The sequence below is a fragment of the Gorilla gorilla genome, chromosome 1 (genome assembly GCF_029281585.2).
Source record: "Gorilla gorilla gorilla isolate KB3781 chromosome 1, NHGRI_mGorGor1-v2.1_pri, whole genome shotgun sequence".
Classification (NCBI taxonomy): Eukaryota; Metazoa; Chordata; class Mammalia; order Primates; family Hominidae; genus Gorilla; species Gorilla gorilla.
In genome coordinates, this window is record NC_073224.2 from 64022050 (window position 1) to 64036240 (window position 14191).

General features: G+C 37.9%; 1 long non-coding RNA gene across 1 annotated transcript in view; it reads left to right on the forward strand.

Moving 5' to 3' along the window:
- The first annotated feature begins 885 nt into the window (after window positions 1-885).
- LOC129531652 (uncharacterized) overlaps window positions 886-14191 on the forward strand; it is a 556454-nt gene continuing 543148 nt past the window's right edge. Inside the window, exon 1 of the long non-coding RNA XR_010135178.1 lies at window positions 886-1067. This is a non-coding gene — a long non-coding RNA (uncharacterized lncRNA). The remainder of the gene's footprint in view (window positions 1068-14191) is intronic.

The window sequence follows — 14191 nt, forward strand, 5'->3', positions numbered from 1 at the left end:
ATGATAATGCTATTAAAGAAAATTTGAAACACTCAGCAAAAAAAAAAAAAAAAAATCTGTGAAAGGCTGATAAGCCATTATCTAAATTGTAGTGATTGTAAATATATGACTGTATAAAAAAAACAAGTAAAAATCTTGACCACAATAGTGTGTGTGTATATATGACCTATGGTTTAAAAAATTTTTAATTGACAATAATATTATATATATTTATGGGGTACAATGTGGTGTTTCAATACCTGCATACATTGTGGAATAATCAAATCAAGCTGACTGACATATCCTTCACCTCCTGTACTTATTATTTCTTTGTAGTGAGAACTTCTAAAATCTACTCTTGTAGGAAGTACATTATTATTAACTATAGTCCCCATGCTGTGCAATGGATCATCAGAAGTTATTCTTCCTGTATAACTGAAACTTTATACCTGCTGACTAAAGTCTCCTCTTTCCCTGGTCAGCCCCTTCTCCCAGCCTGGTAACCATCATTCTGTTACCAGTAGGGGGTCTTGACTGCAAATTGTCCAAGTTCATGGCGTTGCGAACAAAAAATTGGACAAAACGCACAGCAAAGCAAAGAAACGAAGCAACGAAAGAACGATAGCAGAGATTTATTGAAAATGAAAGTACACTCCACATTGTGGGAGCCACCGAGCAGCCGGCTCAAGGGCCCAGATACAGAATACCGGCTAGAGGTTTCCCATTGGCAACTTGGTGTTTAATCTCACGTAAATGAAGTAGTTGCTGGCAATCAGTTTGATTGGTTGTAGACAGCAACCAAAGAGGCTGAAGTGAAGTTACAAAGTTACACTCCTATGCAAACATCTGATTGGCTGCAAAAAGCAACAAATCAGAGGTACTTTCAGTTTCCCATATGCCCTGCAGAAAAGGTGGGGGTTTGCAAAGGGAGTAACTTCTGGTTCCTTTGTTACTTAGGTATGGAAAGTTAGGGTTTTCCTTTCACTTTAGTTCTAGGAAGTCAGCGTGAAACGCCTGAAGTTTCCTGCCTCCAGACTCTACTCTCCTGTCTCAATCCTACTCCCTACTTTTATGAGCTCGACTCACATGTAAGTGAGATCATGCAGTATTTGTCTTTTTGTGCCTGGCTTATTTCACTTAGCATAATGTCCTCTGGATTCATCTAGGTTGTTGCAAATGACAGAATTTCCTTTTTTAAAAAAGCCGATTTGTGTATATATATATGTATATACATGTATATATATGTATTTACATATATATAAAACACATTTAAAAAATCAATTCATCTGTCGATTTGCAGTTCAGTTACAACCTAAAGTTATAAATGTGATGAGGAGTTTTTTTAAAAACCTAGGGGTACTAGTGCAACAAATTTAAATATTTTTTTAAACTGAAATAGAACAATATTTAAATAAATATCAATTCTTAGGGATAATTAGTACTCTTTTCTTGCTAACTGTAACGTTTTCCAACAAATATTTAATATTGCCTTATATGAGAGGATACTGTGCCAGATTCTTGGGAGCAACGCAACCTATAAATTGTGATTTTTGTTTTTAAGCTCATTAAATATATGGTGGAAAGAACATGCACTTAAAACAAAAAGGTTAAAAAATGTGTTTACTTAAGCATTTGTTTCAGTATGAAGTTCTCAGAGCACCTGCATTAAATTCACCTTGGGCATTTATTTAAAATTCAAGTTTCTTGTCTCCAATCTATACCAATTGAATCTCAGTCTCTGGAGGGATGGTTTTGGAATTGGAAATGTTTTAAAGCACCCCAGGTGATTCCAATGTTCACCAAAGTGCTAATACCCTTGGGGTCGAGCAGTGCGAAATGACCTCCAGCTGGGGCTGTTTCATAGTCACGGTTGTACTTCACCTGGACCTTAATTGGTGGTTTGGATCTTCAGAGGTTGAGATGAGAGCAGGGGATATTACAAAAGGATGCAGGATATGAACAGCATGCCATCTTATCTTCTTTCGGAAGAGTGAGTATTTTGGTTTGTCTCAGGTGTGGTGTTTAAAAACTACTGGAAAATTAAGTTGGTGTCATTTTGAGAGTGTCCTTGGTTTCTTTCTATGGATAAAAAAGAGAAGTATTTTTTATACCTGTTAACAATAAACCCTCAAGATAATGAAGTAATTTTGGAGCTACTTGAGCACCTTTGCTTTCGGGAGCTTCTTTCCCATGTGTATATATACCATAAATTTTGGCTATCTTTGCTTTTTCTTTGTTAAGATACTTAAAAGTAAATATTAAACATCCTACTTTTTATTCCAAATACTTCACTATACAGATCTAAGAAGAAAGAATGCTTTCTTACATAACTTTAGTAACATTATCAGAAGAACAAAATTAATACAATTGTCTCATATTGTCTAGTACCCAGCACATATTCAAATTCCCCCACTTGTCCCATATTGCTTTATACAGCTGCTTTAAAAAAAAAAACAAGATCTAATTAAGCACCCCTTTGCATTTGCTTTTGAAGTTGCTTTTAATCTAGAACACTGATTCCCTGCCCAAGTTTTAATCTGGAATGCTACTCTTTCTCCCTTCTTTTTTTTTTTTTTAATCCCCTGTGTGGTAACTTTTGAATAACAACTAATAAAATCAAAAAGATTTTACCTCTCCCCCACTCCATTCATCCATTCATTTCATTCATCAGCTCATTCCCTTTTTAGAGGATTATTTGTTGAGCCACTTCTGTGTGCCACACATTGCACTTAAAGCTGGACACGCAAGAGGATAACCCAGTGTCTTCTCTATGATACACCAGGAATTATTTTGAAGAAAACATTGTTCTTCAGATGAAAATACAAGTTCCAAGAATGTCATTAAAAAATACACGCACAGATGCACACACATACCCACATGTTTAACAGATTGCAGCACATTTTTAAACAGCATATAAAGTGGTTTTTGTTTATTAAAACCCCATTTCTGAGTTTATAATACACAGCCATAACATTTCAGCTACAGTCCTGTCCCAAGTGCTGGAAAGTGTCAGGAAGTTGAGAGATGTTCTTTTGCTCCTGGAGTCTTATCGAGCTTGAAGAGAACAGCTAATTGAGGAAAGCTAGCAGAGGGAGAACTTTATTTTTGCCCTTAAATTATCTTGTTTATATGTCAAAACATTTTTACTGATGTTGAAGAGTGCTCTGGAATACCCTGCAGCCCTCGTCACATTGGGAGCTATTCCTTTCCTCATCCATCTGGACCTTGGGGAGCTGCCTCAGGAATGAGCAATAGGAGGCCTTCCCTGGGAAGCTGCTGTCACTCATCACATAAGGACATTTCGGTTCATGACAAACTGCAAATACAACAGTTGTCCCATAAGATGATAATGCTATATTTTTGCTGTACCTTTTCTATGTTTATATATATTTAGAGATACAAATACTTATTCTGTTATAGTTGCCTACAGTATTCAGTGCAGTATCATGCTATACATAATTGTAGTTTAGGATTGGTAGGCTATGCCATATAGCCTAGGTGTGTAACAGGCTATACCATCTAGGTTTGTGTGAATATACTCTGTGACGTCACACAGAAATGGAATTGCCAAATGATACATTTCTTAGAACATATTCCCATTGTTAACCAATATATGACTATATTTTGACTAGAACTGAGAAAAGTATACCAGTCTCTGAGTTCACAGAATATGGAATGTAAGGCTCTTGGTATGTCAGCCCCATTTTTCTAGTTAAAATTTCAGAGAGGAAGAAACCACTTTGCAAAGCAAAAGGGAAATGAAGCTGATGTTGAAGAGAGTGATGGAGAGAGGATGATGGTATTTGAGTTGTTCTTGGTTTCACTGTTTACTGAGGCTAATCCATGAGACACATAACTTCCTCAAGTTCTCTAAGCATAATTTCCTTTTTTTAAAAAAGCCAGTCTCAGCCAGGCATGGTGGCTCACACCTGTAATACCAGCACTTTGGGAGGCCGAGGTGGGCAGATCACGAGGTCAGGGATTCGAGACCAGCCTGGCCAACATGGTGAAACCCCACCTCTACTAAAAATACAAAAATTAGCCAGACATGGTGGCGGGACTTTAGTTTCAGCTACTCAGGAGGCTGAGGCAGGAGAATTGCTTGAAACTGGAAGGTGGAGGTTGTAGTGAGCTGAGATCGCACCACTGCACTCCAGCCTGGGCGAAAGAGTGAAATTCCGTCTCAGAAAAGAAAAAAAAAAAAAAGCCAGTCTCAGTTGGGTTTCTGTCTCTTACAACTCAGGGCACAAGTTATCTCATATCTACCTATTTTTTTCTAATTATTTGAATGTTAAATCCAAATTAATATAAAAGAAATATTAGAACAATAATAGCTAGAACTTACATAATGCTGTGCTATGTCAGGCACTATTCTTTGCACCTTACTTATGTTAACTTATTTAATCCTCAAAATGATGTTGTAAAGTAGGTGTTGGTATGATCTGCATTTTATAAATGAAACACAGATGAAGTATTTTTTCTAAGTTTATCTGTAAACGTTGGAGTCAACATTCAAACCCAAACAGTCTGGCTCTGCCATGCCATTACGACTATACTCTGCCACTGATTGGTATCCTTTTTTCTTCATATATTTCTGTCTGTGACTGCCACACCATCTCACAATTAATAAACGAGCAAATGAAACAGAAGTGACTGTTTTGAAAGCAACAGCCCTGTTTCATTAGTTTATATGCTTGTGTTCAGCATTGGGTTTGTTCTTTGCATTACTAATTCTGTTTACATCTCAACCAACAAAAGTTTGATAAAGGCTCTGCACTGTGGGAGATCCAAACATAAATTGGGAACAAGAACTCACTCTGAAATCAGTGCCAAGTAGCTGTGTGAGTACCCTCAGAATTTTAAGGTAAGCCCATCAACTCAGAATTAGAGTTTAGTGGAAGAGCATGTTTTAAACAATTTAGAACATTTTTTAACCTGGAAATGATCAGTCCCATGCTGATATTTTCTAGATTAAGAAATTTTCTAGATTGTTTAAAAATATTTTAGCCTCTCAAAAAACTCATTGTTTCTCTCTCTCTCTCCCCCTCCCTCCCTCTCTCCCTCTCCATCTCTCTCCCTCTCTCCCTCCCTCCCTCTCTCTCTCTGTCTCACACACACACACACACACACACACACACACACACACACACACACACACAGAGTTATTCCCTCCTCAAATCTAACAACTGGGAATTGTCACAATTCATGCATCACCAGAGATTTGCTACGGTGACCCTTCCTTCCATCATCTGGTAAAATCTGCATAAGTCCATCCGTACCTTGTAGGCTGTCCTTTTGTGGCCTGGTGAATTACACCATCATTATGTGATGCTCCCTATGAAAACCATTCTACAATTTTTATAATGGCCATTGATTTAAAAATATATGATCATAAAAGATTTGTTTCAAGTGATTTTGTTCCTTGAATATTAAAGTTTTTACACTCCAGGTAGACAGTTACAATAATATAATGGATGATGTAATGGTTGAGAAGTTTTCTTTGGCAGTGATCTTCTAGGCGGGGTTTATTTGTGATGGTGGTGGTAAAAATTAGTACCTGTTGAGTGAATTATTTTATGAACTGTTAATAGGTCTGTTTTGTCTAGGAATTCATTTCTTTAAAAGTCGACAAATTATTATTGCCATCTTGTTCTAAAATATCACATTCATAGTATAGTGAATTCTTATGTTTGGATAGTTTATAGAGCTGTGTTTTATTATAGAGTGTCTAAGGTCAGGTGCACTGGCTCACGCCTGTAATCCCATCACTTTGGGAGGATGAGGCGGTCGGATCAACTGAGGTCAGGAGTTCGAGACCAGCCTGGCCAACATGGTGAAACCCCGACTCTACTAAAAATACAAAAATTAGCTGGGCGTGGTGGTGCATGCCTGTAATCCCAGCTACCTGGGGGGCTGAGGTAGGAGAATTGCTTGAACCCGGGAGGTGGAGGTTGCAGTGAGCCAAGATCGCGCCATTGCACTCTAGCCTGGGCAACAAGAGTGAAAATCTGTCTCAAAAAAAAAAAGTGTCTATGTAAAAAAAAAAAAATCTGCTGAGATCTTTCTGTCAGTTGAGTCATATTAAGAGTAAGCGTTTTTATTATAAGGCTATGTAGTGAGAAGAGTTACTGATGGGAATGGGTTGTGTAGGAAAAAAAGGTTGAAAAATAGTATTTTAGGGAATAAGATAATTCCTAATGAGAGGTGGAAGATAAGGGCCTTGATGAAATTTAATTAAGGCAAAGTTTAGCCTGAAGTAGTAAAATATCATGAATATTTAAAAGAATCTATAATGTATCAATTGTATGGCAATCTAATTAAAGAAAGAATTTATGAACAAAAGGGATACAAAGGGGAATGACGATGCTTTTGAGGGTGGTGAACATATATGTTCACTATTTTGATTGTGTTGCTGGTTTCTCAGTAGAATAAATATGTCGAAACATGTAATTCTACATTTTAAATGCATACAGTTTATTGCATGTCCATTATACTTCAATAAAGTTGTTGAACTGTCAGAGAAGAGACAAGGAAAGTTAAAAAAAAGAAAAGAAAAAATAGTAAGCATTAATGTCATAGTGCCTTCAAGTAAAGTGCTCATCTGTGAGTCCTAACCAAGTAGCCAGAGGGCCTTCCCTCTGCCATCTAGTTTGTGAAATGTGCTTTGTTATACAAGGTAGACTTTTTATTGATTCCACAGAGGGGAATATATGAAATGTAATGGGAGTTCATCAAGAGGGGGATTTCTTAGACCATGGAACATGAGGACTGGGGCGGGGGGAGGGGATTGCTGGGAAACGAGTGAATCTCTAACTCTAGGGGGAAATAGTTTTAAGTTGTAGTGACGTTTCCAAGAGAGCACCATTATCAAACGGAAAAATAAAGTGGCTTTGGAGAAAGGGTCATTGAGCAATTCTTGAAGGCCCTGTGGGCTTAAACATGTGTTGCTGTGAAAAAGGGCCTTGCAGCCAGAAGAGGCAGGTGACCAACATAAAAGCCAAAAAGGACAAGAAATGTATGGACAACAACATATTTAGTGAAAATAGACAACACGAAGAACAGCTGTGAGAAATACAATTAGAAACTTTTTTTAAAAGGAAAGACCGATAGACTGAATGAACTTCTCTCTATGACCAAGATTCTACAGGGTGGATGATTGTTTTCTTACTTGACACAGATCACTTTCTATCCAAGGGTTCTTGTTATTTAATACAAAGGCATGGATCCATATGAGGAGTGTTATAAACTGAACATTTGTGGCCCCAAGATTCATAAATTGAAGTCCCAATTCTCCATGTGATGATATTTGAAGGTGGGGATTTTAGGAGCTAATTAGGATTAGATTAGGTCAGGAAGGTGAGGCCATTATAATAGAGTTGGTGCCCTTGTAAAGAGGAGGAGGCATAGAATTTCTCTCTCTCTCTGTTCTCTGCCAGGTGAGGATACAAGGAGAAGGCAGCCATTTGCAAACAGGAAGTGGCCCTCACCAGAAACTGGATCTACTGCCGCCTTGGTTATGGTGGCAGATTTCAGAACTGCGAGGAAGAAATGTTGTTTAAGCCACCTAGTCATATGATATTTTATTATAGCACCCCAAACTGACTAAGATAAGCAGTTTGTATTTTGACTTGAATAAACCAAGTTGCAACATACTATGAAATGCTAGCATAAATGTTTCATGTAAGAAATTAAATATTCCTTCAAGTATACTTACATAACTCTAAATGTATTTTTAAAAGGCCTGGAAGGATTCACACCAGATTACTTCCAAGGAAGACAGTAATATTGGATAAGGTCTCAGGATATCTATTAAAAAATGTTTTAACACAGAAAATGTCTTTGTATGTTAATTATGTATTTTAAAATAAGTTTCAACAAGATGCAAAAAAAGATACAATGAGAAACATTAAATATTTTAAGGCCTTGCAGCAATAAAGTAGAAATTAGAAGTGACTGGATTAAAACTATTATAAATTGAATTAGCTAATAAATGAAATTAGAAAATAATGTTGTTGGTGACCAAATTTTTATAGTGGTAGCAAGGTTTAAAACACAAATGTGTTAATAATTTAAATAAATCCACATATAGAAGACCTATCCTGGCTTATAAAGGAAAATCATATTTGGGTTGTATTCCTAAATTTGGGGGTTACCAAAGAAAATGACATTGTTTTCGGAGATAAAATACTAGATCACATGATACATGAGTATTTTCCAGGACAGGGCTATCCTTGTTCTTCCGTGTGACCTCCTTGGGCTTTTCTCTAAGTACTTGGGGGTGTGTCTTCTCAGCACTAAAATAACAGGAGATTCAGTTTCACCATAGGACATTTTGGGCTTAGCTCTTTTGCTTTCTTTTCTCAAACCAGAAGTCATGTTATCAGATTTTACTTATTTATTTATTTTTGAGACAGGGTCTCACTCTGTCACCCAGGCTGGAGTGCAGTGGTGCTATCATAGCTCACTGCAGACTTGAATTCCTGGGCTCAAGCAATCCTCCCACCTCAGCTTCCTGAGTAGCTGGGACTAAAGTTGTGACCCACTGCACCCAGCCCTTTTTGTGATTTTAGTGTATGTAGTCCTAATGGCTTCCACAGCTCTTCCACATATTTAAAGGTATAATATTGGTTAACTTATCTGGCCTTTTCTAATTACTGAAGTGTTACCTTGCCGTGACCTACTACATCCTTCATGGTGTGGATACTTTAAGTTGTGCATGCTTAAAACCTCATTTTGATGTTGTGTGTTATTACCAATAATGTATCTGACATGAAGTATTTTGCAAGTGATTTTTATTTTCCTGCAACTCAGAACATAATCACACCGCCTATGAGCTGAATTTCCTCCCAGAGAATGTGCTGTTAGCATCCTGTTTCTTGTAGGGTTAGTTAGGCACATACTCTCTGCTGGGACCTGCCTTCTCTCTTTTTGCCAGAGGTCTTACCACATCTCTGTTGTTTTATCTCTGGCTGAATCCATAGTCTCTGTTACCTACCTGGATCCTGTAGTCACCTGTCTGTGATCCTCATCCACTGCAGCCCTGAGAAAATAAAATCAATCCTGTCTTTGTTTCAGCATCTTCTGAAGATGATCCTGTCGTCTTGAAGCACTTGGAATATTTAAGTTGTCATTTTGGTCTATCTGTGTAGAAACTTTCTGGTTGATATTTTGAAAAGTATTCAAAGCGGCTTTAAGAATATGTTTCTTTTTTATTCAGCAATTCCCTTCCCTTTGCCCTTAACTTTTGATTTAAATTTAGTGCCAGAATTCTTCTTCTCTGAAGGGTTAATGCATTTCTTCCTATGCAACAATGGTATAAGAACAGGCATACAATTTACTATGTTCTATCTCTGTCTATCATCTATCTATCTATCTATCTATCTATCTATCTATCTATCTATCTATCTATGTGTTTGGCCTTATTAAGAAAATGTGCAGAGCCAATTTAAATTCCAGTGGCAGCAATGACATTATTTGTAGTCAAAATATTTGCATCTTCTTTTAATTTTTTTGCCTGGACATTTTCTGTTTTTCTTTGTTATATCTTTTGTTGCAATCTATTTTAAATTCTTTTAGAACGATGAGGGATATGTCATTTGACACATAAAAGTAAGTTTTTAGAAAAATAAAAATTACACTATTAATATGAATTTGGGCTTTGCATAATTAGCTTACAGAGCACCAACTGTAATGCATATCTAAATGCTAATCAGCTGAACATTTTCTTATGGCACATTTCATTATAATATTGAATTCTACTCTATAAACACAATTTATAATTCCTGAGGTAAATTTTTATTTCTATAACAAAACAAATAGAGCCAACATTTATCATCTGTTTATCTATGAATGTATCATTTATTTCTCTTATTCTTTGAAATAATCTTGGGAAATAAAAAATATCCATAAGAAAACTGAATAGTGTATGTTGGGTTCAGGGCTCCACAGTTTGTTCATTACACTTTAAATGAAGCCAAGATTATTTGCTATTTATACCTTTGTGGAGAGACAGAAATTGCTTCCTATCATCATTTGTTCAGAAACAGAAGACATCTGGTAGTAGATTGTGTTGAAATCATTTGGCTGGAAAAAAGAAAAAACAAAAAAAGCATCCATTTAACAGCTTAGCAGATGGTTGACAAAACATGGCTTTACTGATTTGTGAGACAATTTTTCTTTAATATTACACTGTTCTTGAGAACATAATGCTCAATGAACAGAGAGCTCCAGACAAAAAAAAAAAAAAAAGCCATTCTGCAATAACTCAGTAGGTGTTACTGAACTTTTTAGCCCTCCGTGAATTCACTTCAGAGCACAGGTTTTCTGAGAGCAGGGAGAACAGAGTGCTGTGCATTTCAAATCTAAAATCTGTGAAATGTATTGTTATTCATTTTAAAGCATTAAAGCATTCCCAGTTTTCACATTTACCTGAAAGGGATTGTGATTTAAGATTATCCTTGATCATACAAAGTCCCCTCCAGAATCTTTTGAGATTGGCTGCAATATCCAAGTCCAACTTTGATGCTATCTTTTTATTCACATTGGATTAATTCAAAAGGGACAATCATTTCACAAATAAGAAGCTGCTATTTTCCTTTGTCTTGGCAGGAGCTAAAAATAAGTGCCCTATTGTGTTTTTTTTTTTGGAAGGCTTGAATCTAGGCTTTGTTTGCTGAGTTTCTACCTACTATATTTCAGCAGTGCTGGAAGCTTTGCTACAAAAGTCCTGCCTTACCACCTGCTGCATGATGCCAGAGTGGAGTCAGGGGATTTGGAGTCATAGCTGGGTTGACTCTGTCAGCCAGTTACTGCTGTGTGCTCTGGGGAAATTACCTGGTCTCTCTAGATTTCAGCTTCTCATAGGATTGTTCTGAGGACTAAATGAGAAGATGTTGTGTTAAATATTAGTAATTGGTAGCAATAGTAATATGATAATTATTATCTGTACACTAAACCTTCTCTATTAAAGGGCATAAGTATTTCTACATAGGATCTTTATATACAACTTCTTCATCCTGTCTGAATTGCTTTCATGAACCCAGATATAAGTGTCTGTCCTGTCCTATCTAAGTCAGTGTCTATCTAAGTCAGCTCAGGCTACCATAGCAATATACCATAGACTGGGTGGCTTAAACAACATAAATTAGTTTTTTTCACAGTTTGGAGACTAGAAGTCCAAGGCATGGACATGGTCAGTTTCTGGAGAGGCCTCTCTCCCTAGGTTGCCGACAGCTGCCTTCTTGCTTCGTCCTTATATGGCACAAGGAGAGACAGAGTGAGGAAGCTTTCTGGTATCTCTTCTTATAAGGGCACTGATCCCATCATGGGGATCCCACCCTTATGAGCTCATCTAAACCTAATTACCTTCCAAAGACTCCATCCCAGTTCTCATCACATTGGGAATTAGGGCTTCAACTTACAGATTTTTGCAGGGATACAATTGCGTCTACAGCTGTGTCTGAGCACAAGGACCTCTCTCCCTTTACCTTTGTAAGTTCTTGGCACTCAGTGCAGTGCTTCCCACAGAAAAGCTCATCAAAACTGTACTGATGCCTAAGTAGTGACCAGTTCAATCTTTGAACTGCATGGAGTCACACAAGAACTCTGCCATTGTGAACTGCAGACACTGCAAATCTGAAAAATCCTTAGGCCCCAGGATCAACTGAAGGAAGAGGAGATAACAACACCACCATTGTCCTCAGAAATGATAAAACTTTCTCTGGTGACACTTCAGGGGAAATGATTTGAGGAGAGCCTTCCAACTGATGTCATTCTTGGGTAAATGTCCACTGTAGGTGGTAGGGTGTAGTGGTTAAAAGCACAGACTCCAAAGCTCAGATGGCCCGAGTTTAAATGTCAGCTTTGCCATTTTTAAGCTGTGTGACCTAGGAGCCTTAATTTTCCAATCTGTAAAGATGGGAATTAATAGCAACTTTCTCATAGAATTGTCAAGATTATGTGATACACACTCATTCACACACACACACACACACACTGCTTCGAGCAATGCCTGGCACACAGTAAGTGTTATGTAAGTGTGAGCTGTTATTATTATTATTATTATATTTTATGCATTTTGTGAAACAGAGCTGTGGGTATGTGTCCTTGTTATCCACTTTCTTCTATATCTCCAGAGTGGACCAGAGCCTGGAATGCCGATGCCAGTTAGATTCCAATTGATTAAGCATATTTTATTATTGAGTACCTTCTGTCTTCCAGTCTATTTGGACAAATGAAAGGGAGTTAGGATTCAGCCTCTAGACCTAGGATTAAAAGAAGTGTGTGGTCTTCTGTTTTGGTTGTAAGGGACTGAGGAGGGTATACACAAGCTACAAGCCTTTGATTTCTATTTATCCTATCTTTATGAGCTTTGCCTTTTTTTTTCTTTTTCGAGAATCTTTACAGGCAGAACAGTTCTGCTACTGACAAAAAGACACACTGTTATCATTTGATGTTATTAGTCAACACATTATGGTTGTGTACTTGCAAAAGGAAAATTTAGAGATGGGGAAAAATAGAAAGAATTTAACTTGGACTATTATAAAAGTCTGTGTTGTACTGATCTCAGCTCTGATTTTTCAATTAATACGTAGGAGGCTAAAGAAAGAAAACTAAATGCTGATTGACATTCTACGTGGTTATTCCTATATCCAGTTAGGGAGGTGCCCAGCAGAAACTGCACACTGTGCTATTATGTTTCTAATAACAATAACTACCTTTTGTTGAACACTTATGTGTGATGTGCAGGACATTTTATATATATTGTCTTTGAAAAAGCCATTTTAGCTGTGCCAGCATATCTGCTTAGAATGTAGGGAGTAGATTTTACTCCACTTCTCTTGTACCTGTTGGACTATAGAGTTTAGTTGCTTCCTGGGGGGCACTGGAAGAAACCCTCCATTCTAGAATCTGTCTGTATCCATAAATTTACACAGATGTAGAGGAGCTTTCTCCAAGGAAAGGGGCCCACACTGATTCAATCCTTTTGAAATTCAAAGTTATTTAACATTTTTAATGATCTCATGTAACCTTTATTGCAGCTTGATTGTAAGAAAGAGCAGTGAGGGTCCTGAGAGTGAATTTATCCTTGGACTGGATGTGGCCAGTGGGCGAGGCTCTGCCTCACGAGCTTAAGGTAGAAAGGAAGCACTGGTTCTGAGGCGATGAGTGTCTTTGATAGTGAATCAAAGACCTTATCACACTTTGTACTCAGGCCAATTTTGTCATGAAATGCTCCTGTCTGAACCTGTCTTTTAGAGAAGGAGCATTTATCAAACCTTGAGGAATTACTACATCCTGAGGAAATTGCTAGGGGTGCCTCCCAGCTGTTGGAGTAGTGACCAGGACCCCAGCTTCAGTGACTGTGACCACAGGCAACAGTGGCTATTGTTCTGATGAACCCACACCTCGGAGGCTTCCCCAATTTTAACAAATGATGACACTCAGCTTCTACTTTAGGGACAATGAAATGGGAGGCACCGAGAGATGTTCTTTGCCAAGCCTCATCTTTATGGCAGATGGTCACTGTAGCAACAGCCATGTCATTACACAGCACTAAGGTCACTTTGGGTCACAAACGACCTTGTTCCTAGATCACCAACCTCTCCTCTTGTTACTCTTGGCTTTTTTTTTTTTTTTTTTTTAACAGGTTATAATTCAGAGCTCTCTCCTTTCTCTGTGGGAGCAATTGCTGGACCTCAGGATTAGACCCCCACAGCAAAATGGAGATGTGCTAATTCCCAGGTGGCAGGAAAATATGGTAGTTCATGGGAAACCTGTTGCTGGAGTGGTCAGTATTTGAGCAAGAAGTTAAGTCCTCCTCCCAGAATATCATCCATCTCAGTTTCTGCTTTTTTTTTTTTTTTTTCTTTTTTTTTAGAGGGAGTTTCACTATTATTGCCCAGGCTGGAGTAACAATGGTGCAATCTCTGCAACCTCTGCCTCCTGGGTTCAAGTGATTCTCCTGACTCAGCCTCTTGAGTCGCTGGGATTACAGGTGCCCTCCACTACGCCTGGCTAATTTTTGTAATTTTAAGTAGAGACAGGGTTTCACCATGTTGGCCAGGCTGATCTCGAACTCCTGACCTCAGGTGATCCACCTCCTCGGCCTCCCAAAGTGCTGGCATTACAGGCGTGAGACACCACGCCTGGTGGTGCAGTTTCTGCTCTTTTTGCAGCTGTCAAGAATAACCAGCAAATAACTGGGATATGA